The sequence below is a fragment of the Nicotiana tomentosiformis genome, chromosome 12 (assembly GCF_000390325.3).
Source record: "Nicotiana tomentosiformis chromosome 12, ASM39032v3, whole genome shotgun sequence".
In the NCBI taxonomy this organism is placed as follows: domain Eukaryota; kingdom Viridiplantae; phylum Streptophyta; class Magnoliopsida; order Solanales; family Solanaceae; genus Nicotiana; species Nicotiana tomentosiformis.
Genome location: NC_090823.1, coordinates 51,612,910 through 51,617,685, shown reverse-complemented (window position 1 = coordinate 51,617,685; position 4,776 = coordinate 51,612,910). Strand labels below are relative to the sequence as shown.

Genomic DNA, 4,776 nt, shown 5'->3' with positions numbered 1-4,776 from the left:
TTCAAGTCTTCTAAAGTAATTCTAGTGCCGAAAAACCCGAATTAATTGCTAGTTTCGCTTCCTTGTTCTTGTGGCAGAATTGAAGGGATATTTCGTGGAAAATTAAGGTCAAATTGGAGTTGTTCTTTCTGTTTAAAGGTAAGGAACCTCTTACTCTATATATATTTAAGATTATCCAAGTTGCAGCTAAGTCGTTGAAGCTAGAACTTGTGAAATATATATCGAAAGGCTTGGTAGTAATGTTGTTGGTTGGTGGACTGTTTTGGAGGCTCAATATGATTATTAATGATGTTGTTTGGGCTGTTTGGTGATTGTATTGACTTGTGGGAAGTCATATAAATAGGGGAGGTGCTGTCCGTTTCATCGTAAAATAGGTTGTGGTGGATACATAATAGTTACGACGCTTAAACGATAATGATAGTGCCATTTCTCTTATTGTAGACTAAGGAGTCGTGACATTTGCATAGCTTGAGGTTGGGCAGTATATACAAGGTATGTGAGGCTATCCCCTTCATTCTTTTGCACGACTCCGATTGTACATAATGTAATGAACGAGCTCCCAAAGATACTCTACTCTTAGAAGCTAGCAGTACTTACATTGATGCCCTTCTTATGAAACGATTGATATTGATGTTACTTCTCTTATTCTTATATTATCAATGTTGTTGGTAGTTCCTGATTCTTATAAGATTCTTGATGAAGAGTTAATCCTAATAACGTGTACGAAGGATACCAACCTTATGTCACTCCGAAAGGTTCAAAATGTGATTCCAATGAGTCCAGCATGCATCATATATATGTATCTATTTTACTCTACCGAGCCGCGCTATAGTCGGCCGGGTATGGCACCTATTGTGCAACCACTGATCAGTTGGGTTTTACCGAGCTCCACGTGGCCGGGTATGATTCTACCGAGCCCTATGATGGCCGGGTACGTTTTACCGAGCCTATTACGGCCGGGTACGATATGATGATGGTGATGCCACAAAGGCGTATGTTTTAAAAGTTTATGTATATATATGTATGTATCATGTGTTTCATGTTAGTAGCCCTCAGAGGTACCCAGATGTCACAGGTTGTATATTCCCTATCCCTGTTTACATTACTGTTCTTACTTATGCTTTCCTGCCTTACATACTCAGTACTTTATTCGTACTGACGTCCCTTTTATTTGTGGACGCTGCATGTCGTGCTGCAGGTCCTGATAGACGGGTAGACGCAGCTCCCCCACCACAGTAGGCTGTCCAGTTTAGCGATTATTGGCGAGATCCCTTCTCCGGACTTGTCATGGTCTTGGTATGCATTTTTGTTATAGACATTATGGGTATGTCGGGGCCCTGTTCCGGCAATGTTGTAGCACTTATGTTCCTTTAGAGGCTCATAGATAGGTGTCGACTTATGTATGGTTTAGAATGCCTTTTCGGCTGATTTTTGTTGTAGTCTTTCATGGCATCATGATAGCTCGTACCTTATATATAGTTTCTTGACAGTCTTGTCGTCCCATGTTATGTATGTTCATGACATTATCTTTCATTGTTGGATGTTCATGATCCATGTCTACTATTTATATTGATCTTGTCGGCCCTTAAAGATAATAAGGAAGGTTAGATAAAATGTACGTTGGTGCTCGGCAAGTATGGCCCGGGTGCTAGTCATGACCCTCCAGTTGGGTCATGACAAATACTGTTTAAATCCAATCCCTGTGGATACGATATTATACTATACTATATTTAATTAGCGAGCAGAATTTAAGTGTGTGTTTTGCGCTCGCCAAATTTTGACGTCGTTGCCGGGGATTGGCAATAAATAGTGTTTGAAATAGTTTGTTGTGCTAATTTAGAAATTTTTCTTTTTATTTTATTTTTATTCCTTTTTACATTTGGTGTTCTTGGACTGTGCGCAGGTTACAGGTTGAGATTGGTGCATGACTCGAACTTCTGCGAAGGAAGTTCTACCATATGAGCCATAAATTGAAAAACAACTACGATAGTTGAGGAAGGAAAGAAATCTCACCGAGACATCAGAAAAGGTTGGGCAATCCTCAACCAAAGAACTTATGGCTGGAAACGGTGAGGATAATGTAGATTTTGCTGCAAGAGAGGCAGCCCAACAAAGAGAACAAGCTGCATGAGATGATGAGGAAGCAGCTATTAGAGATGCACAGATTATCTACGAAGAAGGGAGGGGTCAGTGAATTGCACAAAATCAACCCTTGGCTGCATACTAGTTTGGAAATATAGCTCCCATGCCTGGGAGACACTTTGAGATTATGCCAGACCGGTCTACAATCAAGGTTTATCAAGTGTTATACCACCTCCAATTGCAGCAAACAATTTCAAGTTGAAGCAAGGGCTGCTTCAAATCCTTCAGAATTGTTGCATCTTTAGAGGGAAGCCAAACGAAGATCCAAATACACATCTAATGGACTTCGAGGAGATTATGAACACCTTTCAATACAATGGTGTATCACAAGATGCAGTGTACTTAAAGGCATTCCCCTCCACACTCAAAGATGATGCAAAGAAGTGGCTTCGAAGCTTGCCCACGGAATCGATTAGAACATGGGAGGAGATGACCAGAAAATTCCTTGATAAATATTTCGCCTCAGCTGAAACGGGCAAGTTTAGAAAAGAAATCCATAACTTCTGCCAGAAAGATACTGAAATTGTTTTTGAAGCATGGGAGAGGTTTAAGGAGATTGTTCGAAAGTATCAACATAGCGGAATTGAACTCTGGATGTAACTCCAGGACTTTTGGGATGGATTGACACCGGCCTCGCATAGAACATTGAACAATGCAGTTGGAGGCCCGTTGATGAAGAAGACTCCAGAGGAGATAGTTACAATTCTTGATGAGTTATCTGAAGATGCAAATCAGTGGCCCTCTGAGAGTGCTGAAAGTAGAAGATCAACTGGCGTTCACCAAGTTAATGCTAATACATCTGTGCAGGTATAGCTTGATGCTTTGGCTAAAGAAATAAGGAAGCTGACCTTGGCTATAATACAAAGTGAGCCACTTGCATCATATGATATATGTGAAAGAAGACACCCTACTCATGAGTGTCAAGCCTCAACTGAGGAAGTGAATGCTTTGGGGAACTACAATTTCAATGCAATAGGTCAGAGGCACCCCATTTTTTCATGGAGTTCACCTGGGGGTACCGCGAATGCTTGGAAAAAAAATAACTCTAGGCCCAGGGACAAGTAGCTCCAACATACCAAAATCAGCAACGGCATCAATTTCAGGCTCAACAGCCCATTCAGCCTGGTCTAGAAGATCTAATGAAGGCCTTCATTATCAAGATAGATGAGAGGCTGGACGCCCATGGAGCAGCTATCAAAGAGTTAGGCACATCTTTTCAAAACCTAGAGAGACAAGTGGGAAAGATTGAAACAATATTATCTTAGAGGGCTCCAGGAACTCTCCATGCTAATACTGAGAGAAATCCTAAATAAATAATGAATGTTGTAACCTTGAGAAGTGGGCAAGTCTTGAAAGATCCCACCCCGATCCAAAAAAGATATGATACTCGAAAAAGAAAGTGGGGTGCAACTGAAAAGTTATGTTGATAAAAAGAAGAAGGGCCTGATAAAAGCTTAGAAAAGAAGAAGGGAAAAACATCGAGAAGGGAGGAACATGATGAGAGCGAGCATATGTATGATTTACCTTTCCCTCAAAAGCTATATAGAGAAAAGATGAACAAGCCGTTTGGGAGACTTCTAGATGTGCTGAAACAGGTTCATTTAAACTTACCATTCACAGAAGTGCTCTCACAAATGCCTGCTTATGCCAAATTCTTGAAGGAAATCCTGACAAAGAAGAGGAAGATAGAAGAGACATCAGTGGTCAAGCTCACAGAGCATTGCAGTGCGATATTAAAAAATAAATTCCCACAAAAGTGTGGAGATCCAAGGAGTTTTACTATACCTTTCTCTGCAGGAACTATTCATTTTTATAAATCATTATGTGATTCTAGTGCCTCAATTAATTTAATGCATCTATCTATTTACAGGAAATTAGAGATAGAGATTGGAGAGATAAGGTCTGCACCAATATCATTGCAGCTGGCAGACCAAAGGACTTTAATACCTGAGGGGATAGTGGAAGATGTATTAGTTCGGGCAAATAAGTTCGTATTTCCTGTGGATTTTATAGTGGTGAATATGGAGGAGAACAAGGAGGTCCCTATTATCCTAGGAAGTCCACTCTTAGAGACGGATAGAGCTATATTGGATATACACGAGAGAAAACTCATGCTTAGAGTGGGTGAGGAAACTGTAACATTTAAGATGGATGTAGAAAAGGGGGTGCAAAAAGGAAAACCATCTACAAGTGTTGAGTAGAAAGTGAAGGGCTCGAAAGAGAAAGCTGCGGTGAGTGAGAAAGATAAGTGCGGGGTGTACCCCAAGAATGCTGAGAATAAGCTGTCTGCATGGATGTGCGCTTTAGTTCGAAGGCCAGGAATGGAGCCCGACTTCGACTTAGACCTCGACTAGATATTCAGGGAAGTTTCCTTTATCTTATGATTTTTAATTATGTGTCATGGGGACATGCTACAACTTAAAATATGGGGTGGGGGATATTATGTATGTATATTAGTTTTCTGTTTGGTAGTTGTAGTAGTTAGAGATAGAAAATAATTGAAAAAATCATAAAAATTAAAAAAAATGATTTTTCCCAACGATGGATATCATTCGACGGGTTTCTTGAGGGATTAAAGTGGAAAGAAAAAAGACAAAAAGATTTTCGTTTGTAGGTAGTGGAATAATTCCCCCT

The 4,776-nt window shown here is 40.3% G+C and overlaps 1 non-coding gene across 1 annotated transcript; it reads right to left on the bottom strand.

Annotated features, from left to right (window-relative positions):
- Positions 1-2,619: 2,619 nt before the first annotated feature.
- Positions 2,620-2,726, bottom strand: LOC117277569 (small nucleolar RNA R71). The gene has a single exon (XR_004507869.1). It is a non-coding gene; the product is annotated as a small nucleolar RNA R71 (small nucleolar RNA).
- Between the last annotated feature and the right edge of the window lie 2,050 nt (positions 2,727-4,776).